This window comes from Heterodontus francisci, chromosome 34 (genome assembly GCF_036365525.1).
Source record: "Heterodontus francisci isolate sHetFra1 chromosome 34, sHetFra1.hap1, whole genome shotgun sequence".
Classification (NCBI taxonomy): domain Eukaryota; kingdom Metazoa; phylum Chordata; class Chondrichthyes; order Heterodontiformes; family Heterodontidae; genus Heterodontus; species Heterodontus francisci.
In genome coordinates, this window is record NC_090404.1 from 23,152,525 (window position 1) to 23,179,597 (window position 27,073).

Below are 27,073 nucleotides of genomic sequence, written 5' to 3' on the forward strand. Positions count from 1 at the left end.
AATGTTTGTCTGTTCTGTCTGTGGGAAAAGTTTTCAAACATCAGTGTGACTGGAAAAGCACCGAGACACACACACCCGAGCGAGAGTGTTCCAGTGCACTGACTATGGAAAGAGCTTTAACCAGTTACACAGCCTGAAAAAAATCACATCATTCACAGCGGGGAGAAACGTGTTCTGTGTGTGGAGGAGGCTTCAACTGATCATCCAACCTGGAGAGGCACAAGGCCACCTGCATCATGGAAAAACCATGGAAATGTGGGGATTGTGGTAAGGGATTCAATTACCCGTCTGAGCTGGAAATGCATCGACGCAGTCACACCGGGGAGAGGCCACTTACCTGCTCTGAATGTGGGAAGGGATTCTCCAAACCATCCCACCTGCTGACACACCAGCGGATTCACACCGGAGAAAGGCCGTTCTCCTGCTCCGTGTGTGGGAAGAGATTCACTCAGTTATCTCACCTGCTGCCACACCAGCATGTTCACACTGATAAGAGACCTTTTAACTGTTCTGACTGTGAGAAGAGCTTTAAAAGCAGATATGATTTGTTAAAACACCAGCAAGTTCACACTGGGGAGAGGCCATTCACCTGCTCTGATTGTGGAAAGGGATTCACTCGGTCATCAAACCTGCTGACACACCAGCGGGTTCACACTGGGGAGCGGCCGTTCATCTGCTCCATGTGTGGGAAGGAATTCACTCAGTCATCCCATCTGCTGGCACACCAACGGGTTCAGACTGGGGAGAGGCCGTTCACCTGCTCCGAGTGTGGGAAGGGATTCACTCGGTCGTCAAACCTGCTGGCACACCAGCGAGTTCACACTGGGGAGCGGCCGTTCATCTGCTCCGTGTGCGGTAAGGGATTCAGTCATTCATTCACCCTGCTGAGACACCAACTTGTTCACACTGATTAGAGACCTTTTCAACGTTCTGACTGTGAGAAGAGCTTTAAAAGCAGAAATTACTTGATGCGACAGCAGCAAGTTCCCACTGGGGAGAGGCCGTTCACCTGCTCCATGTGTGGGAAGGGATTCAGTCAATCATCCCATCTGCTGAGGCACCAGTGAGTTTCCAAGTAACTTCAGGGGTTGGATTCTGCTGTTATTGCTGCTGATAATCACATCCAGGACTGAGCCATGTTCATTCTGACAGTTGTGTTTGTTTCTGCTGATGTTAATAACTCATATTTATGGGCTGGAGTGTAATATTCTGCCTAGATTTGAAATATATCAGCTTTAGTTTAAACACATTGTTGATTTTTGTCTTTCCAACCTGAGTGTTTAGCATCACCTGGCTGGAGCTCAGAAAGGACAATCTGGGGGGAGGAACATACGGCAGGAACAGCACTTCAGCCTAAACACAGTCCTTCACGATCACACTGAGAGGGACAAACGGCACTTTGGTCTTTCTCATCTCTCTTCACTGACAGCAAAGTCCCCGTGTGGGTTAATCCTGAGGCCTGTAAGAAATATGTCCCAGCCGCTCTCTTCCATGGTTCAGAGCTCCTGGGCACGGAACAGAAGGCTCCTTTACAACTGTGTTTAGAGTCAGGAAGAACAACGGTGAATGCTGGAAACGTGCTGTCAAATCAGAGACTGGTGTAAAACTGTGATCTGTTCCTGACTGAAAGTGAAACGGCAGATTTAAGTTTCCAGTCTGAAAATGACTGTGGTGATTATTTTACAAAGATTTAATGTGTTTGTGTGACAGTCCTGAGTCCATCATTTTAAGGCAGGTGTTAGCTCATTTAAAACAAACCTGTTTAAAATAAATAGATTAAAGTTTGCATGAAAATAGCAGATGGAGGAGTTCACAGGAGCCTGTGAACTGCTGGTACAATTATACAACAGACATTTGATCTCCAGATAAGGAAGGACCTGCAGCGTGTTTCCAGGAGTTCTCTGATTTGTTGATGTGTGAGTGTTAGACACCAGGATAAATAAAAATACATGACCCGGAATATCCACGGGAGTTACTCTGGGATCACTCCCACTGTGGAACTCCACCACTGACCCTGCTGAAGTTTGTAGGCTCAGGGAGTGGGGTCTCCAGGAGTGGACTGTAAGAAAGCTGGGTTTCAGTATCCGGACAAATCCATGGTGAGGAAGCAGAGGAATCCTTACTAAGGAACTGTCTGGGGTTTTACCTGTCAGTGTTGGTCTAGGGGTGAATGATGCCTGACTCCTCGAACTGTCTTACATTGAACCCAGTTTGGAACAAGATGAATTCAGTTTTTGGGAGAATAGAGACAAAGATCACCCACAATTGAGGGAGACCAAAACAGCCATTAGAGAAGCTGAGAGATGATGCACCAATTGTGGTAATATTTGTAAAAGCTCTTCCAGCTACATCAGGAGTCAGAGACACAGAAACATAGAGTTACATAGAATTGCAGTGAGTGCATAGAGTGTATCAGGCCTGTGTCCTCAGTACCTTGCTCTACGGCAGCGAGGCCTGGACAACGTATGCCAGCCAAGAGCGACGTCTCAATTCATTCCATCTTCGCTGCCTTCGGAGAATACTTGGCATCAGGTGGCAGGACTATATCTCCAACACAGAAGTCCTTGAAGCGGCCAACATCCCCAGCTTATACACACTACTGAGTCAGCGGCGCTTGAGATGGCTTGGCCATGTGAGCCGCATGGAAGATGGCAGGATCCCCAAAGACACATTGTACAGCGAGCTCGCCACTGGTATCAGACCCACCGGCCGTCCATGTCTCCGTTATAAAGACGTCTGCAAACGCGACATGAAATCGTGTGACATTGATCACAAGTCGTGGGAGTCAGTTGCCAGCATTCGCCAGAGCTGGCGGGCAGCCATAAAGACAGGGCTAAATTGTGGCGAGTCGAAGAGACTTAGTAGTTGGCAGGAAAAAAGACAGAGGCGCAAGGGGAGAGCCAACTGTGCAACAGCCCCAACAAACAAATTTCTCTGCAGCACCTGTGGAAGAGCCTGTCACTCCAGAATTGGCCTTTATAGCCACTCCAGGCGCTGCTTCACAAACCACTGACCACCTCCAGGCGCGTATCCATTGTCTCTCGAGATAAGGAGGCCCAAAAGAACAAAAGAAGCATAGAGTCAAATCGAATTGACATCAGTGGTTCCTAAAGTGTTTTGGTTGAAGGACCCCTTTTCAAATGGATTAATAATCACAGACACCACCGCCCCCACTCACCTAAATTATACTATAAACTCCTTGTACATTTATATTTCTGAATATAAAGTTCATCAGTGTCCTGTTACAGTGACTTGCAGGAACATTTACCAGGGCTGTTCGATATAGTGAACATTGATGTGATTGGTGATGTGAAAACGTTTATCCTCCCTTCAGCTGAAAGGTAACCCGACAGGAAATATCCACTGAGTCTCATTGTAAAATTAATTTTTCCATGCAAATGATAGACATGAGTGTTAATTCAGCTTTCTATCACCTCCCAGTGGGACTGTCCTGTCCTGTCACTGCTGGGTCAGACCCTGTCCAGTTCCACCAGCCCCGATCATGTGAGCCATCTCGACATCCATGTGTGAGAAAGACAATCCCAGATCTGATTTGCTGCAAATTAAATTTCATGTTTCACATTTTATTCATGGAGATGGCTTGTTTATTGAGGGTAGGATTATCATCACAATGACAACACACTGTGTCTACCCATCATTCTCGCCGATGCACCTTCACCTCACAGTCGGGATCGTGTGTCTGTGAAGGGGAGGTTGTTGTCCTGTCTAGACCACCCTGAATATCCTTGCTGAATAACTGTCAGGAACAGAAGGTCCAGGGATTGTGAGAGGAGCCTCAGGCCATCTGTTGCGGCGATCCTGTGAAATAGAGGAACACATGAGTGAGAGGAGGCCATTTAACCTCTTCAGGCTGTTCTGTCGTTCAATTATCTCTGTCTTTTACTCTCCTTGTCTGTCTATCTGTCTCTCACTTTCTCTATCTCTCTCTGTCCATCTAGCCTGTTATACCATTCAATTACCTCAGTACTGATCTGCATCTCAACTGCATTTACACAGTTTAGTTCAACATCATTTAATAATCTTACCCAAGGTAAATATATCCTCATGTTTTGAAATACACTCTGTCTCTCACTGTCAGTCTGTCTGTCACTCTGTTGTTACAGTCCTGTGTTTTTTTGTCTCCTTGGAAATATTGTGGTGCACCTTTAAGGCTGTAAAAAGATCAGTACATCTTTAAGGCAGAAGGTTCCGGAGGCTCAATCATACAGAGTGCATTCTGGTTGTCAAGCAACAGCGACAGAGAGAGAGAGGACACGAGATTCAATGTTGCAGTCTTGATTTTTAAAATTAGCTGAGCAGCAGTTAGTTGGGAGCTCTGAGACAATTTAAACTGAAGGGAAAAGAGCTGTGTTATTTCTCTCTCAAAATTCTACAAAGTTTCAAGCTGAATTCATTCCATAAAAAGTAAGAAAAACTTTTTCTTTCACAACAAATTATTGATATCTGCCCTGCTCATTGCTGGAAAAAAGAAGAGTTTAATACCACGACAGCTGAACTACTGAACCGCAATATTTGGAAGGACCTTTAGTTTTCATCAGACCTTGGAAGACTGCAAGTGAACTTTGACTGTGTTGTACTGGAAGACCATTCATCAGGAGCGTAATTTGCAAAGTCTTTATTTTTTTTCTATTTTCTCGGTCAGCTAATTTAAAACTGAGTGCATGTATGTGAATGCAGGAGTTAGTTTTTTTAATAAGTTATAAGGTCTTTAGATATTGGTTTATTTTAGTAATGTTTAAGATTTTAATTTTTTAATAAATTGTTAATTTGTTGATTCCTAAAGATACCTGGTTTGGTTTGCTTCATTCAGGGGTTACTAGATTGTTCAATTTGGATGCTTTTTTCGATTTGGGAAGCTTCAAGAAATATGCTGCGACCTGTGGAAGGATGGGACTGAATTGACAGTGTGTTGCTCCCAGAATCATATATTTTGATTGGGGGCTTTGTCATAACGCTGTTTTGTTCGGTCTCATTTTCTATTCACTGACATTGATTCTCCACCTCAGACACAGAGTAGCTGCCACTCCAAGGTCAACACAACACCCAAGATGAACCCAGGACTGTGACCTCATACAGAACACAATTGGACCAATGTTCCCAGTCATTTCCAATCAGGGTTCATGAAGTTGACGGTGGATAAGAACAACATTAACCAGAGTGGAAGGGAATCGAACTCATCCTGGTGTCAATCAGCTGCTGACTTGAAGTCCCACTAATCTTCCATTTGTCTGATCTCACCGTCTCCTTACTGTATTAGGAAATGTCTGACTTGAGTGCAGCAGAAAAGCTGACTTATCCGGACGTGTAAAGATGGTCACAATATAAATCCAATTTAACTTTAAGCATGTGAATGAAATGCTTTGAACTAAATGCCTACAGGTTTACCTGTGGGTTTACAATGTGGGCTCCTTCCGAGAGTCTCATCGACCTAAAAGCTTCCATTAAACACATTTCCTGAGTGGATTTAAATTTAAACTGGGTTTTCCAGGTGCGATGTTCTATTCACACATCGAAGGTGAGAGAGAAGTGCAGCAGTTCAAAGTGATTTACAGACTGGGTTTTGTGTTTAGCGATCCGGGAGACATTACTGATATCTTCCCTGGATACATCCCATGAAAGAATACAAAAGAAATGCTTCATTAACTGCTCGTTCATCCTGTCCTGTCCCCTTCAATTCTACGACCTAGAAGGAAAAGGTCAGCAGATGCATGGGAACACCAAAGCAAGTTCCCCTCCAAGCTACATAGAATCCTGCCATTCCTTCACTGTTGCTGGGTCAAACAGCACTGTGGGTGTAACTACACCACATGGACTGCAGTAGTTCAAGAAGGTGGCTCACCACCACCTTCTCAAGGGCAATTAGGGATGGACAATAAATGGTGGCCTCGCCAGCGATGCTCACATCCCATGAATGCATTTAAAAAATATATACAGTGTAAGAGAGAGAGAGCGGATAGCGAATGAGAGAGAGGGTGGAGGGACAGACAGAAACAGAGAGAATTTGGAAGGTGAGACAGACTGTCAGACAATGTATCAATTGCAGACAGCCTTGTATATTCCCGTTTTGTCTAGAAAGATCCTATTGAAGATGTAGCTTCAGCTCTCACTGATATTGTAGCAGAGACAGACACAGTATTAACCCCACACTCAGGGAAAGTGCCAGCGAGTGATAAACAATGTCCCATGTTTAACCTTCTCTCCCCTGTTGGACTCGCTGCAGTCCTGTAGTTCAGGGCCATACTGTCACTGAGCGAGTGTTTCACACCGATTAAGTTAATCTGGGACTGTTACTGTGAAATATTGACTTCTGCATGATCCCAGCAAACACACAGACTGACCCGTTCCACATATGTTTCTGCAGGATTGTTCTGTGAGGACGGGCTCATGAACAGCAACACCCTGCGCAGAATGATCCCATATTGAAGTTCTTAAAGGGGCAAGCCCCCAGTTTTCAACATTCTCTGAACTTTGCCACCCGTCCCAGACGTTTTGCTCAGAATCTAATAAAAGTCAATTGGGGAAAGTTCCCACTGCTTTATGTTTTCCGACTTGTTGCAGAAATCTCCGCCTGCGCTCCCCTCCTCCAACACTGCCTGTGAGCGGAAGAAGATGGTTTAAAACAGCCGCGAATGGAGAGATCCTAGTCCCAGAGGAAAGGAGCAAACAGCAGCGTCCTTCCAGCAGCAACATCACTTTGGCAGCGGGTCCGCATATGGACTCGGAGATCAGCATTGAATCCAGGCCACGTTCAGTGGAGCTGAGGGCTGTTTGTAAGAGGCAGAATGGTGCAGGAACATGGAGTGAGTGGGGGAAAGGAGAGGCCATTCTCGGGTGCATGTGGACAGGGAGAGGGAGACAGAATGGGAAGAAGCTGCTATGTCTCCCTTTTTCCTCAACTGAGGATTCCTCTCCACTGTGGTTGACAGGCCCCTCAACTGTGTCCGGCCCATTTCCCGCACCTCTACCCTCACCTCTTCCCCTCCCTCCCAGAACCACGACAGGGTTCGCCTTATCCTCACTTTCCACCCCATCAGCCTCCATATCCAAAGGAACATCCTCCATCATTTCCGCCACCTCCAGCGTGATGCCACTACCAAACACATCATCCCCTCCCCTTCCCTGTCAGCATTATGAAGGGATCGTTCCCTCCGTGACACCCTGGTCCACTCCTCCATTACCCCCACCACCTCATCTCCTTCCCACGGCACCTTCCCAGGAGATGTATTAGCTACCCATTTATCTCCTCTCTCCTCACTATCCAAGGCCCCAAACACTCTTTTCAGGTGAAGCAGCGATTTACTTGTCCTTCTTTCAAATACTGTATTCGCTGCCCACAACGTGGTCTCCTCTACATTGGGGAGACTAAGCACAGATTGGGTGACCACTTTGCGGAACACCTCCACTCAATCCAAAAGCATGACCCCGAGCTTCCTGTTGCTTGCCATTTCAACACTCGCCCTGCTCTCATGCTCACATCTCTGTCCTGGGATTGCTGCAGTGTTCCAGTGAACATCAATTCAAGCTCGAGGAACAGCGTCTCATTTACCGATTAGGCACAATACAGCCTACCAGACTGAACATTGAGTTCAATAATTTCAGAGCATGATGAGCCCCATTTTTTATTTTTATTTTTTGCATTTGTTTTCTTTTCTCTTTGTTTATTTTATTTTAATTTGTTTAGTTTCTTTCTACTGTGTCTACCCACTTTTTTTTCATGTTTGTGCTTTGGGCCAGGGGTGCTCATTTTTCTGTCAATTAACACCCTCTCTGCACTAATGCTTTGTCTTTCACCACACTTTAACATACCGTTTGCCTGTGCTCCATAACCTTCTGGTCAGTTATTCGCTGTGACCTTGTCCTATCAACCCCTCTTTTGTTATCTCTTGCCCCACCTCCGCTTTATTTGCTTGAAACCTATTACATTTCTAATCGTTGCCAGTTCTGATGAAGGGTCACAGACCTGAAATGTTAACTCTGCTTCTCTCTCCACAGATGCTGCCAGACCTGCTGAGTATTTCCAGCAATTCCTGTTTTTATTTCAGATTTCCAGCATCTGTAGTATTTTGCTTTTATTTTAGTGTTTAATTCACTGCCACTTCTCTTCCGGAATGCCTAAATGAAGATGTTCTGCTTTGCTCTCCGACGGGATTTTCGTTTGTTTCTTTTACCTTGTTCACCTTCATTGCATTCTATTTCCATCCTGGAAATAGCCACATCTCCTTCCTCAGTGCCTGTCTCCGGCTCCAACTTATTCCACGTGGGTTCCAATTGCAGTTTCACCCTTCATGTTTTGAATCCACCCAGGATCACAGGTATCTCAGAGAAATGCAATGTTCCTCAGACTGCTGTTCTCACAGCATCCTGAGATCCACACTCAGTGCCATGAGCCGCCACATGTACACACTGGACCTCTCTCTCCAGAAGCACTGCCTCACTGTATCTCAAAGCTGTTCTACTCTATAATTTCATTTCATCCTTCATCTTACCTGACGCATTAACAAAAGCTTTTTTTCTTCCTTTCAGGTGTTAAGGAATGCCATCTCCAGCAGCTGATGAGTTTGCAAGTTCTCCCTGTGTCTGCGTGGGTTTTTGCCAGGTGCTCCGGTTTCCTCCCACATCCAAAAGACTTGCAGGTGATAGGTAAATTGGCTGTTGTAAATTGCCCTTAGTGTAGGGAGGTGATAGGGAATATGGGATTACTGTAGGGTTAGTATAAATGGGTGGTTGTTGGTCGGCACAGACTCAGTGGGCCGAAGGCCCTGTTTCAGTGCTGTATCTCTAAATAAAATAAATAAATATTATTTAAATGGAGAAAGACTGCAGAATGTTATGGTACAGATGGATCTGGATGTCCTTGTAACTGAATCACGAAAAGTTAGCATGTAGGTACGGCAAGTAATTAGGAAGGCAAATGGAATGTTAGCCTTTATTGCAAGGGAAATGGAGTATAAAAGTAGGAAAGTTTTGCTATGACTTTAGAGGGCATTCGTGAGAGCTCACCTAGAGTAGTGTGTACAGTTTTGGTCTCCTTACTTAAGGAAGGATATAATTGCATTGGATGCAGTTCAGATGTAGAAGTGTTTCCTAACTTCACTCCTGAAAGATTTCACTCTAATTTTAAGACTGCCTCCCCTCGTGCTAGACTCATCAACCAGCAGAAATTGTTTTCCTCGATCTCCAATACCAGTTCTGCTAACAGCTGGAAAACTTGTACCAAATCACCTCCAACCATCTACATTCCAGGAAATACAACCCAAGTTTGTGTAATCACTTGTCCTAATTTATCTGTTGGAGTTCTGTTAACATTCTGGTGAATCTAGACCATATTCCATCCACATCCTTCCGAAGGTATGGTGCTCCAAACTGAAGATAGCACCTTCAAAATATTCCATGGACTCACGAATTGTCTGTTTTAAATTTCATACTGTACTTAAAACATTTTACAGATATTAGAAGAGGAGGATTTATAGATAGAATCATAGAAGGTTTAAGGCGCAGAAAGAGGCCACATGGCCCGTCATGTCTGTGCGGGCCGAAAAATGATCCACCTATTCCAATCCCATCTTCCAGCATTTGGTCCATAGCCCTGCAGATTACAGCACTTGAGGTGCATATCCAGACTCCTTTTGAATGCCTCAACTACTCTTTCAAGCAGTGAGTTCCAAACCCCCACCACTCTCTGTGTGAAAAGATGGGAAATACAAATCAAACATTGCATCATATTCTGATAGAATCACCTGATTCATCAGGAACCGAATATCATCGGCCTTTGGATATAGAAGGAAAACGTCCCAATCACAGGGTGAGAAATAGTGTGCATGTTCTGTATTTATTTATTTATTGAGATACAGCTGAGTCTGTGCCCCACTGAGTCTGTGCCATTTTATACTAATCTTACATTAACCCCATATTCCCTACCACGTCCCCACCATTCTCCTACCACCTACCTACACTAGGGGCAATTTACAATGGACAATTTACCTATCAACCTGCAAGTCTTTGGTTGTGGGAGGAAACCGGAGCACCTGGCAGAAACCCATGCGATCACAGGGAGAACTTGCAAACTCTGCACAGGCAGTACCCAGAAGTGAACCTGGGTTGCTGGAGCTGTGAGGCTGTGGTGCTAACCACTGTGCCACCCTAATATGAATGTATCTTCAGCTAATCGTCTGGCCTGTGAAACTCCTCAACGGTGGGAATGCGGGGACTGTGGGAAGATTCACTTGTCCGTCTGAGTTGGAAACCTATGGATACAGTCATTTCAATCGGATCATAAAAACTCATTTTCTATTCCCTAATTAGCACTTTCAATGGTGAATCTATTACCCAGCATTCCCGCGGAAGTGACTGTTCCCTATGCACACTGCAGCAACTCAACGCTCAGACACAGCGCTAGATTGTAACTGGAGTATGCGCAGTGTTACTGTGATCAGAGCTGTGCGAGTGCTGGAGACGCTTTTGCAGCGGGTGAGAGTCGGCGGAGCGCAGGGGAGGATTGGCGCCCGTGGGTGGGCGGGGAGGCTTCAGAAACACCCGGTGTCGGCCGTCAGCTCAAATAAGAAGCTCCGGGTGCCGCGTTTACACTGAGCGGGGCGGCAGCTGCGGGGCTTCGCCCGGTGATGGGTCCCGGTTAACGACCGTCAGATTTCCAGCTCTTTTGGAGGAATTGAAGATTAATAAACTGTAACATCAAAGCACAAAACTTTAAAGGAAACTGAGCTCAGTTATAAAGGGGCCTGGGGGAGGGGAGGGAGGGAGGAACCATTTGGGACACAGCACAGGACAGGAGATTCCCCCCTCCCTGGTTCGACAAAGACTCCCCTTGGACTGGGCCACACCTGGGCAGGGCTGGCTCAAGGTGCAGGAAGCTGCGAGGCTGAGCTGTGGACTGGGAGGAATGGGGAGTTTGACTGACAGGCATGGGGAGGGGAATATCAGGGCAGGTACACACACTGCACGGGAACCAACAAGAGGGAAAAACATACTTGACCTGTGCCTGTTGCAGATGCATCTGTCATTGACAGTACTAGTAGGAGTGACCAGTGCACAATCCTTGTGGAGATGAAGTCCCATCTTCACATTGAGGATACCCTCCATCATGTTGTGTGGCACTAACAATGTTCTAAATGGGATAGATTTTGAACAGGTCTAGCAACTCAAAACTGAGTATCCATGAGGTGCTGTGGGCCATCAGCAGCAGCAGAATTGTACCCAACTACAATCTGTAACCTCATTGCCCGGCATATCCCCCGCCCTACCATTACCATCAAGCTGGGGGAATCAATTCTGGCTCAATGAAGAGTGCAGGAGGGCATGCCAGATGCAGTACGAGAAATACTTCAAAATGGGGTGTCAACCTGGTGAAGCTACAACCCAGGACTACTTGCATGCCAAACAGCATAAGCAGCATGTGATAGACAGAGCTTAGCAATCACACAACCATCGGATCAGATCTAAGCTCTGCAGTCCTGCCATATCTAGTCATGTATGGTGGTGGACAATTAAACAACTAACTGGAGGAGGTGCCTCCACAAATATCATCCTCAATGATGGGGGAGCCCAGCACAGAGTGCAAAAGAAAAGGCTGAAGCATTTGCAATAACCTTCAGCCAGAGGTGCTGAGTGGATGATCCATCTCGGTCTCTTCCTGAAGTCACAGATGCCAGTCTTCAGCCAATTCGATTCACTCCATGTGATATCAAGACACAACTGAAAGCAGTGGATACTGCAAAGGCTATGGACCCTGACAACATTTTGGCAATCGCACTGAAGACCTGTGCTCCAGAACATGCCACGCCCCTAGCCAAGCTGTTCCAGTACAGCACCAACACTGGCATCTACCCTGCAATGTGAAAAACCATCCATGTATCTCCTGTAGCATCACTGACCTAAAACATTAACGCTGCTTCTCTCTCCACAGATGCTACCATATATGCTGAGTATTTCCAGCATTTCTTGTTTTTATTATAGAAGTTCCCAGATTGTGAGAGGAGCAATAGGGCATCAGTCTCGGTGATTCTGTAAAATAGAGCAACACATGAACAGGGGGAGGCCATTCAGCCCCTCGGGCCTGTTCTGCCATTCAATACAATATTGAATGTCCTCAGCTACATTTACCCGGTCTGTATCTCAGCTACATTTACCCGGTTTGGTTTTGTATCCCTTAATAACCTTACCCGATAAAAATATATCAAACTCAAGTTTTAACATTCACTCTGTCTGTCTCTCACTGTCAGTCTGTCTGTCGGTTAATCTGTTTTTATCTGCCACCCTCTTTCTGTCTCTCTCTGTCTCTTTCTATCTTGCTTGGTTTCTGTTTCTATTCACTGACATTGATTCTCCAACTCAGACACAGAGTAGCTGCCGCTCCAAGGTCAACACAACACCCAAGATGAACCCAGGACTGTGACCTCAGACAGAACACAATTGGACCAATGTTCCCAGTCATTTCCAATCAGGGTCCGTGAAGCTGACAGTGGATAAGAACAACATTAACCAGAGTGGACGGAAATCAGACTCATCCTGGTGTGAGTCAGCTGCTGACTTAAAGCCCCACTGACCTTCCATTTGTCTGATATCACCGTCTCCTTACTGTATTAGGAAAAGGCCGACGTGAGTGCAGCAGAAATGCTGATTTATCCAGAAATGTACAAAATTGCCACAATATAAATCCCAATTTAAATTTAAACATGTGATTGAAACGATTTGAACTAATTGCCTACAGGTTTAGCTGTGGGTTTATAATGTTGGCTCCTTCAGACAGTCTCATCGACCTAAAGGTTCCTGTTAGAGTGGATTTAAATTTAAACCAAAATGGTGTGCAGATTGCAAGCTGAGTGTGAAGATTCGAGTTTGGTGGGTGGGCATTTTTAGTGTTATCTTTTTAAAAGTCTGGTCTGCAATTAGCATTTAACTGGAATTTACCCTCTAGTTAAAGCAGGGTTAAGGAAGTAAAATAAGGTTAAGAAAGCAAAGTAAGTTTCTTACAGTCTTAGCCGTGGATTAACAGGATCTACCGCAGAATTGCTGACTAGTTAAGTAGCTGACCAGTCTAATATGGTTGCTGCAGTTTCAGCTTTAGAAGTAGAAATGCAGAGGTCTGGGTGCAGTCTGCAAATGGTGTGCAGATTGCACGCTGAGTGTGGAGATTCGAGTTTGTTGAGTGGCGAGTTCAGTGAAGGGTGAAGGATGTGCTCCATTTTCCTAATATTTTTCTACTGTTTTTAACCCTCCAGTATATGGTTCTTGCTCCAGTGCAGTGGAAGGAGCTGTTTGGTGAGTATTTGGAAAGTTATTCTACTTGGAATAAATAGTCTGTTAAGTTAAGGTATGGCAGGGCAGCTGTGTCAAGTGGATGTACAGCCTGTGGCATGTGGAAAGTTATGGATACACCATGTGTCCTGGACAAACACATCTGCAGGATGTTTCGCCAGCGGCAGAAGCTTGAGCTCCGGGTTACGGAACTCGATCGGCGCCTGGAGTCACTGTGGTGTATCTGCAAGGCAGAGAACTACATGGATAGCACATGTAGGGAGGTGATCATCCAACAGGTTAGGGGGATGCAGGCAGATAGAGAATGGGTGACCGCCAGGCAGTCTAAGAGAACCAGGCTGGTAGTGCAGGAGTCCCCTGAGGCGATCTCACTCGCTAATCGGTTTTCCATTTTGGATACTGGTGAGGGTGATGGTTCCTCAGAGAAGTGCAGTCAGAGTCACAGGTAGCTCAGCTGCACAGGAGGGCAGGAAGAAGAGTGGTACAGCAGTAGTGATACTGGATTCGTTAGTTAGGGGAACAGACAGGCATTTCTGTAGCAGTAAACGAGACTCCAGGATGGTGTGTTGCCTCCCTGGTGCCAGGGTCAAGGATGTCACGGAATGGCTGCAGGACATTCTTCTGGGGGAGGGTGAACAGCTGGAGGTCATGGTCCATATTGGTACCAAAGACATAGGTAAGAAGAGGAATGAGGTCCTGAAAGCAGATTTGAGGGAGCTGGGAAGGAGATTAAAAAGTAGGACCTCAAAAGCAGTAATCTCAGGATACTCCCAGTCCCATGTGCAAGTGAGCACAGGAATAGGAGAATTGAGTGATCGAACACATGGCTGGAGAACCGGTGTAGGAGGGAGGGCATCAGATTTCTGAGGCATTGGGACCTGCACAAGACAGACAGGTTGCATCCTGGCAGGACTGGGACTAATATCCTCACAGGAAGGTTTGCTGGTACTGTTGGGAAAGGTTTAAACTAGATTGGTAGAGGGATGGGAACCTAAGAGGGACCTCAGATTGGAGGTAAGCAAAACTGGTAACTTGTCAGGGGTGTGGAGGAACCAGTAGGAAATATCTGAGAGGAATACCAAGATGCACATAATACTGGGGGAGATAGATAGCACTAGAATAGGGAATAGGAAGTTATTGCGTGGGGTCAGAGTAAGGGAGAAAGTAATAAAGTCTGAATCAGGGTTAATGTGCATGTATGTGAATGCACTGTGTGGTTAATAAGATTGGTGAGGTACAGGCACAGATTGCCATGTGGAAATATGATGTTCTGGCTATGACAGAAACCTGGTTCAAAGAACGGCAGGACTGGGTGCTAAATATTCTTGGATACAAGGTGTTCAGGAAAGATAGGAAAGGGAAAAGAGGGAGAGGGGTGGCAGTATTGATTAATGAGAGCATTGCAGTGTTGGAGTAAAAGGATGTCCCAGAGGGGTCGAAGACAGAATCAATTTGGCTGGAGCTAAGGAACAAAAACGGTGCAGTTAATTTGCTCGATGTTGTCTAAAGGCCACCAGCTAGTGGGAAGAAGGTGGAGGAACAAATTTGCAAGGAAATTACAGAGAGGTGCAAAAATTATAGGGTAGTTATCATGGGGGACTTTAATTATCCAAACATAGAGTGGAATAGTAGTCGTGTAAAGGGCAGTGAGGGGCAAGAGTTCCCAGAGTGTGTTCAGGAAAATTTTCCACAGCAGTATGTTGCTAGTCCAATGCGAAAGGAGGCACTGCTAGACCTGGTTCTTGGGAATGAGGTGTGGCCAAGTGGATCAAGTATCAGTAGGAGAGCATGTAGGGGAGATTGATCATTGTCTCATAAGATTTAGGCTGACTATGGAAAAGGACAAAGAGCAATCCAGAGTAAGAATAATTAACTGGAGGAAAGCCAACGTCAATGGGGTGAGAATGGAGCTGGCCGAATAAATTGGATTCAAAAGTTGACAGGAAAACTGGTAGCTAAACAATGGGCTACCTTTAAAGATGAGATAGTTCAGGCAGAGTCAACATATGTTCCCTTGAAGGGAAAAGGCAGGGCAAACAAATCAAGGACTTCCTGGATGACAAAATAGGGCACAGTGGCGCAGTGGTTAGCACCGCAGCCTCACATCTCCAGCAACCCGGGTTCAATTCTGGGTACTGCCTGTGTGGAGTTTGCAAGTTCTCCCTGTGTCTGTGTGGGTTTTCGCCGGATGCTCCGGTTTCCTCCCACAGCCAAAGACCTGCAGGTTGATAGGTAAATTGGCCATTATAAATTGCCCCTAGTATAGGTAGGTGGTAGGGGAATATAGGGACAGGTGGGGATGTGGTAGGAATATGGGATTAGTGTAGGATTAGCATAAATGGGTGGTTGATGGTTGGCACAGACTTGGTGGGCCGAAGGGCCTGTTTCAGTCCTGTATCTCTAAATAAAATAAATAAATTAAGATAAAGAAGAAAAAGTGTTCTTATGACAGAGACCAGGTAGAAAATATCTGGAACCAGGCTGAATATAATGTCCAGAGGGGAAGTGAAAAAGCAAGTAAGAGAAGCAAAGAGAGAGCATAAAAAGAGACTGGCAGCTAGTATTAAAGAGAATCCCAAAGTTTTTGATAGACGTATAAACAGTAAAAAGGTGGCAAAAGGAAGTGTGGGGACGATTAGGGACTATTAAAGGGATTTACACCTGGAGTCAGAGGGCATAGCTGAGGTATTAAATGAATATTTTGCATCTGTCTTTACCAAGGAAGAAGATGCAACCCAGGCAATGGTGAAAGAGGAGGTAATTGAGACACTAGAAGGGTTTAAAATTGATACAGAAGGCGTATTAGATAGGCTGTCTGTACTTAAAGTGGATAAATCACCAGGACAAGATAAGATGCATCCAAGGATACTGAGGGAAGTGAAGGTGAAAATCGCAGATTTTTTCAGTCTCCCTTAGACTCGGGGTGGTGCCAGAGGACTGGAGAATTGCAAACGTTACTCCCTTGTTCAAAAAGGGTGGTAAAGATAAGTCCAGCAGCTTCAGGGTAGTCAGTTTAACTTCAGTGGTGGCAAAACTTCTAGAAAGAATAACTTGGGACAAAATTAATAGTCACATGGACAAATGTTGGTTAATTAGGGAAAATCCTGTTTAACCAACTTGCTGGAGTTTTGTGGAGGTGACAAGAAACAAAAGTACTGGTTAATGGATGTTTTTCGGGATCAATGTTGGGACCCTTGCTTTTCCTGATGTCTATCAATGACCTAAATTTTGGTGTACAGGGCACAATTTCAAAGTTTGCAGATGAAATGAAACTGGGAAGCATTGTGAACTGTGAGGAGGATAGTGTAGAACTCCAAAAGGACCTCGACAAGTTGGTGGAATGGGCAGATAGGTGGCAGCTGAAGTTCAATGCAAAGAAATGTGATGTGATACATTTTGGTAGGAAAAACATGGAGAGAAAATATAAAATAAATGGTACAATTCTAAAAGGGTGCAGGAGCAGAGGGACCTGGGTGTATATGTGCATAAGTCATATGGCAGGATAGGTTGAGAGAGCAGTTAATAAAGCATACAGGATCAAGGGCTTTATTAATAGAGGTATAGAGTACAAGAGCGAGGAAGTTATGTTGAACCTGTATAAGACACTAGTTCAGCCTCAGCTGGTGTATTGTGTCCTGTTCTGGGCACCACACTTTCAGAAAGGCATGAGGGCATGGGAGAGAGTACAAAAAAAAAATCACGATAATGGTTACAAGGATAAGGAACTTCAGTTATGAAGATACATTGAAGAAGTTAGGATTGTTTTCCTTGAAGAGAAGGCTGAGAGGTGATTTGATCGAGGTATTCAAAATCAAGAGGGGCCTGGACAGAGTAGATAGAGAGAAACTGTTCCGACTCGTGAAAGGATCAAGAACGAGAGGGCACAGATTTCAAGTATTTGGTAAGAGAAGCAAAAGTGACTTGAGGAACTTTTTCACGCAGCGAGTGGTTAAGGTCTGGAATGCGCTGTCTGAGAATGCGGCAGAGGCAGGTTCAATTGAAGCATTCAAAAGGGAAAAGGTTCAAAAGATTGTTACATGAGATAAATGTGCAGGCTTACAGCGAGAAGTGTGGCTTTCGTGCAGAGAGATCGACCGTTGACATGCTGTTCTCCCTTCGTCAGATACAGGAGAAATGCCGCGAACAACAGATGCCCCTCTACGTTGCTTTCATTGATCTCACCAAAGCCTTTGACCTCGTCAGCAGACGTGGTCTCTTCAGACTACCAGAAAAGATTGGATGCCCACCAAAGCTACTAAGTATCATCACCTCATTCCATGACAATATGAAAGGCACAATTCAACATGGTGGCTCCTCATCAGAGCCCTTTCCTATCCTGAGTGGCGTGAAACAGGGCTGTGTTCTCGCACCCACACTTTTTGGGATTTTCTTCTCCCTACTGCTTTCATATGCGTTCAAGTCCTCGGAAGAAGGAATTTTCCTCCACACAAGATCAGGGGGCAGGTTGATCAATCTTGCCCATCTAAGAGCAAAGTACGGAAAGTCCTCATCAGGGAACTCCTCTTTGCTGACGATGCTGCTTTAACATCTCACACTGAAGAGTGCCTGCAGAGTCTCATCGACAGGTTTGCGGCTGCCTGCAATGAATTTGGCCTAACCATCAGCCTCAAGAAAACGAACATCATGGGGCAGGACATCAGAAATGCACCATCCATCAATATTGGCGACCACGCTCTGGAAGTGGTTCAAGAGTTCACCTACCTAGGCTCAACTATCACCAGTAACCTGTCTCTAGATGCAGAAATCAACAAGCGCATGGGAAAGGCTTCCACTGCTATGTCCAGACTGGCCAAGAGAGTGTGGGAACATGGCGCACTGACACGGAACACAAAAGTCCGAGTGTATCAAGCCTGTGTCCTCAGTACCATGCTCTATGGCAGCGAGGCCTGGACAACGTATGTCAGCCAAGAGCGACGTCTCAATTCATTCCATCTTCGCTGCCTCCGGAGAGTCCTTGGCATCAGGTGGCAGGACCATATCTCCAACACAGAAGTCCTCGAGGCGGCTAACATCCCCAGCATATAAACCCTACTGAGCCAGTGGCGCTTGAGATGGCTTGGCCATGTGAGCTGCATGGAAGATGGCAGGATCCCCAAGGACACATTATACAGCGAGCTCGTCACTGGTATCAGACCCATCGGCCTCCATGTCTCCGCTTTAAAGATGTCTGCAAACGCGACATGAAGTCCTGTGACATTGATCACAAATCGCGGGAGTCAGTTGACAGCGATCGCCAGAGCTGGCGGGCAGCCATAAAGGCGGGGCTAAAGTGTGGCGAGTCGAAGAGACTTAGCAGTTGGCAGGAAAAAAGACAGAGGTGCAAGGGGAGAGCCAACTGTGCAACAGCCCCGACAAACAAATTTCTCTGCAGCACCTGTGGAAGAGCCTGTCACTCGAGAATTGGCCTTTATAGCCACTCCAGGCGCTGCCCCACAAACCACTGACCACCTCCAGGCGCGTATCCATTGTCTCTCGAGACGAGGAGGCCAAAGAGAGACAGCGAGAAGGTGACGGAATGGAACTGAGCGAATTGCTCTTTCGGAGAGCCAGTGCAGACACGATGGGCCGAATGGCCTCCTCCTGCACTGTTGCAATTCAGTGATTCTGTGAACCTGCTGGAACCGGGCTCCCCGCCTCAGCCCCTGTTGGCCACGCACGCTCACCTCACACCGCCCGCCCGGCAAATTGACATTAGCTCCCCACCAATAGGAAGACCGGGGGCGGGGCTGGAGGACTGCATGGGATATGGATCCTCCAACGAATCGGAGCACGTGAGGGGCGGGGTCGTCTCGGCGTTCCTCCCCCACCCCCTCTTTCTATTGGTCCGAAGCTGCCGTCAATCAGCCGACAATTATGGCAGTATCCAGTACGCAGGCTCATTGCGGCACAGGGTTTGGAGCGAATGTGAGTAATGGCGGTGGAGAGACGCTTGAGAGTTGGTCCTGCTGCCGGTAAGCAGCGGCTTGGCGGAGGGAGCGGTGGAGCCAGCGGGTGGGGAGGCTTCATAAACACCCAATGTAGGCCTCAACATCACCAGTAAGAAGCTCCCGGTCCCACGTTTGCACCGAGCTGGGCGGCAGCTGCGGGATTTCTCCCGGTGACAGGCCCGGGGTTAACGGCCGCCAGACTTCCAGCTCTTTTGGAGGAATTAAAGATTAATAAACTGTAACATCAAAGGACAAAACTTTAAAGGAAACTGAGCTCAGTTATAAAGGGGAGGGAGGAACCATTTGGGACACAGCACAGGGCAGGAGGTCCCCCCTTCCCCACTCCCTGGTTCCACAAAGACTCCCCTTGGACTGGGCCACACCTGGGCAGGGCTGGCTCAAGATGCGGGAAGCTGCAAGCTGATAGGCTGAGCTGTGGACTGGGAGGAGTGGGGGGTTTGACTGACAGGCCTGGGGAGGGGGTTATCAGGGCAGGTGCACACAGGCAGCAGATTTTTGGATGATCTCAAGTTTACGGAGGGTAGAATGTGGGAGGCCGGCCGGCCAGGATAGTGTTGGAATAGTCAAGTTGAGAGGTAACAAATGGGCGGATGTAAGTTTCAGAGGCAGATGAGCTGAGGCAGTGGCAAAGTCGGGTGACGTTGCTGAGGTGGAAATAGGCGGTCTCAGTGATGGCATCAATATGCAGTCGGAAGCTCATCTTGGGGTCAACTATGACACCAAGGTTATGAATGGTCTGGTTTAGCCTCAGACAGTTGCCAGGGAGAGGGATAGTGTTGGTGGCTAGGGAGTGAAGTTTGTCGTAGGAACTGAAGACAATGGCTTCAGACGCCCCAATATTTAATTGGAGGAAATTTCTCTTCATTCAGTACTGGATGTCAGACAAATCAGGATGGTGTGTGACTTCGAGGGGAACTTGGAGGTGATGGTGTTCGCATACACCTGCTACCCTGGTCCTTCTGGATGATGGAGGTTGATGGTTTGGGAGGTTCTGTCAAAGTTCTGGTCGAGTTGTCGATAAATAAAATACCTCTCCTCTCCCTGCTCCTCCCACTTTTCTCTCTCTCCATAGAGGGCAGAGTCTTGGGTAGGTCCAGGCTGGGTGGCAGGTTCCCTTCCCTGAAGGACATTAATGAACCAGTTGGGTTTGTACATCAATCCAGCAGCTTTTATGGTCACTTTTTCCTAGTGCCGGCCCCATAAATTACCAGATTCGTTCAGCTTCATTTCACAACCTGACCTGTGTTTTAGTGGGTTCCCTCTCACTTTTTTTTCTGTTTTAAATCAATTTCACAGGGTTTAGAAGGGGAGGATTTGCAGCTGTGAAATGCAAAGCAAACATTTGATCAGGACCTGAAGGAGTCGCCCAATTTATCGTAACCTGAAATCATCAGATTTTGAAGGTAGAAGGCAAAAGCACCGATCACAGTGGGGCGAAACTGGACACGTGTTCTGCGTGTGGACGTGGTTTCAGCCGATCGTCCAGCCTGTGGAACCACAAGGGCAGTCACACTGGGAAGAAACCATGTAAATCTGGGACTGTGGAAAGGGATTGAATTATCCATTTAAACTGGAAACTCATCCACGCAGTCACAGCCTGGAGAGAACATTCACCTGCTCTGAGTGTGGGAAGGAGTTCACTCAATCAGCTAACCTGCTGAGACATCAGTGCATTCACACTGAAGAGAATTTTTAAATGTCCAAACTGTGGGAGTTGCTATAAAATTTCCACTGAACTGATGATGCATCAACGTGTTCACACTGACGAGAGACCTTTCAGGTGTTCTCACTGTGGAACTGGGTTTAGGCGATTAGGCAATCTCACTGAACACCAGCGTCTTCACACCGGGGAGAGACTGTTCACCTGCTCAGAGTGTGGGTCGGAATTCACTACTTCATCCAGCCTTCTTGCGCACCAGCGAGTTCACACTGGGGAGAGGCCATTCACCTGCTCTGAGTGTGGGAAGGGATTTGCTACTTCATCCAACCTGCTGACACATGAGCGAGTTCACACCGGGGAGAGGCCTTTCACCTGCTCTGAGTGTGGGAAGGGATTTGCTACTTCATCCAACTTGCAGACACACCAGCGAGTTCACACTGGGGAGAAGCCTTTCACCTGCTCTGAGTGTGGGAAGGGATTTGCTACTTCATGCAACCTGCTGACACACCAGCGAGTTCACACTCGGGAGAGGCCTTTCACCTGCTCTGAGTGTGGAAAGGGATTCACTGATTCATCCAACCTGCTGACACACCAGCGAGTTCACACTGGGGAGAAGCCATTCACCTGCTCAGAGTGTGGGAAGGGATTCACTCAATCATCCAACCTTCTTGCACACCAGCGACTTCACACAGGGGAGAGGCCGTTCAACTGCTCAGAGTGTGGGAAGGGATTCACTCTATTATCCCATCTGCTGCGACACCAGCGAGTTCACACTGGGGAGAGGCCATTCACCTGCTCAGAGTGTGGGAAGGGATTCACTCAATCATCCAGCCTTCTTGCACACCAGCGACTTCACACTGGGGAGAGGCCATTCACCTGCTCAGAGTGTGGGAAGGGATTCACTCTGTTATCCCGCCTGCTGAGACACCAGCGGGTTCACACTGGGGAGAGGCCGTTCATCTGCTCTGAGTGTGGGAAACGATTCACTACTTCATCCCACTTGCTGACACACCAACGAGTTCACATGGGGAGAGGTCGTTTACCTGTTCAGAGCGTGTGAAGGGATTCACTAAATCATCTGACCTGCTGAAACACAAGCGAGTTCACAAGTAAATCAGGGATGAGAAATTTCTGCCAAATAGTGAATTTCTGACATTGGGGTTTCAGATACCCACCATTAGCTTCTTCCTTTCCGACCTTAACCAAAAGACCACTTCACTGACTTCCAATTTCTTTTAAAGCTGACCAATCACAAAGGAGGTCTTTTTAACCTGTTTTTAAGTCATCTTTATTTTTATAATTTTCACGATGGGCCGAAGGGCCTGTTTCTGTGCTGTATAACTCTATGACCTTGGTGGAAATGAATTTCAACCAGGAAAGCAAGTGGGTGGAACTGCATACTCCTTCACAACTTCAGTGTGTCAGTCTTCTGTAAATGGCCAAAAAGGAGGTGTGTGTAAACACAGACCAATTCCCAATGTTTGTTTTTGCCTTCATGGGATATCTTAGCAGAGACCACCTGAGAACTGACACAGCTCATTTGACATGGTTTAAAATTAATGGTGCAGGATCAGTAGCTGGCAAGTCACTGGTCTGCAGCAAAAACATTGGTCTGTCAATAGGAATTTGAAACTTGCTTCCATTTACACAGCAGTGTGTGTCTGAAGTAATTTCTGAAAACCCTGCACAAACTGGTTACTGAATGTGAATATCCTGCAATGAGCATGAGCTGTATAAACTGAATATATCCTGTACTTTGCAGCAACTGAAGTGATTGGGAATTTCCACTTATCGGTTTGCTCAGGTGTGTGGCTGAGTTCCATTCATTGTTCATCTCCATTTTCACTGTCTACTGCCCCAGTCACATTGTAAACCTTGAGTCAGTGTGAAGGCATCTTTTGCACCATAGTGATGCAAGGCAAGGAGTATAACTCTGGCCATCTTTCTTCAATGTGTGGTTTGACATTGCTTAAGATTATCTGGAAAAGCCTGTCCTGCACCACAAGTGCTGTACATTGGCTACAGTGCAACTATCCTGTGAGCTCTCTGCAGTCACTATAAATGGTCACTGGGCTTCTGAGGCTGATGGCACAATACTCTGTACATGTATGAATATGTATATACAGAGTGCTGCCTTTCTCCAAGCCAACACAATAGTTATGATTTTCAGCTCACCTTGCTGTTAAATGCAGCTGCCACTGCACCAATTGATGCAGTAGAACAGGAGCCAGAAGTGTTCATCACTGTTGGGATATACAGCTGTCCATTGGACCTGCTGCATTGTCACAGGGCCATTACCAAACTTTTGAGTCTGATTTGGGGATGATGCAACAGAACCTCAAACTTGTTACTGTAGAGATCGCCATTGGCTGTCCCTCGATTCGAGGATGACGTCTACTCAAGGTCGCAAGTTTCTGCCATGGGTCTTCAGGTCACTGAACAGGCTGGTTCTCGACCTGCAGATCTTTGGGCACTTGGGGCAGGGTGTCCCACCAGGTAGTGGGACCCGGAGTGCAGGATTTGCTTCCGAGAGGTACAATACTAGTCTCATTACTTTTCCAGTGTCGCTAGCAAGATCTGTTACAATTTTCTCGTTGCATAATATTTGGATCCTGTGAAGAGGAAAATCACATTTTTATTTAGTTTTCATTAAGGTTATGATGAGATCTGCACTGCAAACAAGATTACTTTAGTTCAGAATCTTTACAATCTGACTCATTATTTAAAATTATAAAATCTATCATGATGGTTAAAAACAAGCATTTATCTTTAAAGAGACCACATTTGCAAATTTTAAGGTTATTTTCATCCTTTGTGCTTTGTAAATAATTGTCCAATAGAAAATTGGGTTGGGAGTATCACATGCTCCTAACAGAATGTATGTGATATTCCTGTCCATTTAAGTTAATGGACAGTAAATTGGACAGGCTGTATAACTGGTATACAATCCTCCCTACCTGGTTTTACTTTCTGCTTCGTTCAGGTGATTATGTCACAGCACAAAATAAGAAAACTACCCCAGTTATGTTCAAGTTTCTGGATTGTCAATGTCTCATAATTTTTTTATGTTTTATTGACGTATATACCTCGTGATTTGTGCACATCGCTTACCAAGGTACCAGAATGTGCCATCTGGTATGTTTATATATATTGCTTTCCATTAAAGTTGACACATCTTCACAGAATACCTTTTACATGAACAAGCTATAAATAGGCAGAAGCAGGACATTGAGAACATTAAGCTCCTGAAAACCAATTATCAGCTGTCAGGTAAGTCTCATGAAATTGTTTTCTGTGTACAGTGCAATTTTATTCATTGTATCTGTAAAATTGTATGAAATTGCCATTACTCAACCAGTTTGCTTCAATAGCAATGCTATAATTACATAGGGGTAGGCGGTGGTGTAGTGGTATTATCACTGGACTAGTAACCCAGGGTATTTCTCTGGGTTACGAGTCCAGTGATAATACCACTACACCATGGTATACATGGGGACATGGGTTCGAATCCCACCACAGCAGAAGGTGGAATTTGAATTTAATTTATAAATCTGGAATTAAAAGCTAGTCTAATGATGTATGAAACCATTGTCGATTGTTGTAAAAACCCATCTGGTTCACTAATGTCCTTTAGGGCTTACCTGGTCTGGCCTACATGTGACTCCAGACCCACAGCAATGTGGTTAACTCTTACATGCCCTCTGAAATGGCCAAGCAAGCCACTCAGTTATACCGAACCAATAAAAAGGAATGAAACCGGACGGACCAGCTGGCATCGACCTAGGCACCGCAAAGGGTATTGGGAAACCCAGATCTGTCGACCCTGCAAAGCCCTCCTTACTAACATCTGGGGGCTTGTGCCAAGGTTGGGAGAGCTGTCCCACAAACTAGTCAAGCAACAACCTGACATAGTCATACTCACGGAATCATAACTTACGGACAATGTCCCAGACACTGCAATCACTATCCCTGGGTATGTTCTGTCCCACAGGCAGGACAGACCCACCAGAAGTGGCGGGGCAGTGGGATACAGTAGGGAGGGAGTTGCCCTGGGAGTCCTCAACATTGACTCCGGACCCCATGAAATCTCATGGCATCAATTCAAACATGGGCAAGGTAACCTCCTACTGATTACCACCTACCGCCCTCCCTCAGCTGATGACTCAGTACTCCACCATGTTGAACACCACTTTGAGGAAGCACTGAGGGTGGCAAGGGCACAAAAGGTACTCTGGGTGGGGGACTTCAATGTTTATCACCAAGAGTGGCTCGGTAGCACCACTGCTGACCGAGCTGGCCAAGTCCTAAAGGACATACCTGCTACACTGGGTCTGCGGCAGGTGGTGGGGGAACCAACACAAGGGGAAAAACATACCTGACCTCATCCTCACCAATCTGCCTGCCACAGATGCTTCTGTCCATGACTGTATTGGTAGTAGTGACCATCGCACAGTCCCTGTGGAGACGAAGTCCCATCTTCACATTGAGGATACCGTCCATCGTGTTGTATGGCACTATCACCATGCTAAATGGGATAGATTTCGAACAGATCTCGCAATGCAAAACTGGGCATCCATGAGGCGCTGTGGGCCATCAGCAGCAGCAGAATTGTACTCAACCACAATCTGTAACCTCATGGCCCGGCATATCCCCCACTCTACCATTGCCATCAAGCCAGGAGACCAACCCTGGTTCAATGAAGAGTGCAGGAGGGCATGCCAGGAGCACCAGGCATACCTCAAAATGAGGTGTCAACCTGGTGAAGCTACAACACAGGACTATCTGCATGCCAAATTGCGTAAGCAGCATGCGATAGACAGAGCTAAGCGATCCCATTACCAACGGATCAGATCGAAGTTCTGCAGTCCTGTCACATCCAGCTGTGAATGGTGGTGGACAATTAAACAACTAACTGGAGGAGGTGGCTCCACAAATATCCCCATCCTCAATGATGTGGGAGCCCAGCACATCAGTGCAAAAGATAAGGCTGAAGCATTTGCAACAATCTTCAGCCAGAAGTGCCGAGTTCATGATCCATCTCGGCCTCCTCCTGAAGTCCCCAGCATCACAGATGCCAGATTTCACCCAATTCGATTCATTCTGCGTGATATCAAGAAATGACTGAAGGCACTGGATACTGCAAAAGCTATGGGCCCTGATAATATTCCAGCAATAGTACAAAAGACCTGTGCTCCAAAACTTGCCGCGCCCCTAGCCAAGCTGTTCCGTACAGCTACAACACTGGCATCTCCAATGTAGAAAATTGCCCAGGTATGTCCTGTACACAAAAAGCAGGACAAGTCCAACCCGGCCATTTACCACCCCATCAGCCTACTCTCAATCATCAGTAAAGTGATGGAAGGTGTGATCAACAGTGCCATCAAGCGGCACTTGCTTAGCAATAACCTGCTCAGTGACGCTCAGTTTGGGTTCCGCCAGGGCCACTCAGCTCCTGACCTCATTGCAGCCTTGGTTCAAACATGGACAAAAGAGCTGAACTCAAGAGGTGAGGTGAGAGTGACTGCCCTTGACATCAAGGCAGCATTTGACCGAGTATGGCATCAATGAGCCCTAGCAAAACCGAGGTCAGTGGGAATCGGGGAAAACCCTCCGCTGACTGGAGTCATACCTAGCACAAAGGAAGATGGTTGTGGTTGTTGGAGGTCAATCATCTGAGCTCCAGGACATCACTGCAGGAGTTCTTCAGGGTATTGTCCTGGGCCCAACCATCTTCAGCTGCTTCATCAATGACCTTCCTTCAATCATAAGGTAAGAAGTGAGGATGTTCACTGATGATTGCACAATGTTCAGCACCATTCATGACTCCTCAGATACTGAAGCAGTCCGCAGAGAAATGCAGCAAGACCTGGACAATATCCAGGCTTGGGCTGATAAGTGGCAAGTAACATTCGCGCCACACAAGTGCCAGGCAATGACCATCTCCAACAAGAGAGAATCTAACCATCTCCCCTTGACATTCAACAGCATTACCATCGCTGAATTCCCCCACCATCAACATCCTAGGGGCTACCATTAACCAGAAACTGAACTGGAGTAGCCATATAAATACCGTGGCTACAAGAGCAGGTCAGAGGCTAGGAATCCTGAGGTGAGTAACTCACCTCCTGACTCCCCAAAGCCTGTCCACCAT

The 27,073-nt window shown here is 46.4% G+C and overlaps 1 pseudogene; it reads left to right on the forward strand.

Annotated features, from left to right (window-relative positions):
* Positions 1-202: 202 nt before the first annotated feature.
* Positions 203-22,046, forward strand: LOC137348726 (zinc finger protein 585A-like; annotated as a pseudogene).
* The last annotated feature ends 5,027 nt before the right edge of the window (positions 22,047-27,073 follow it).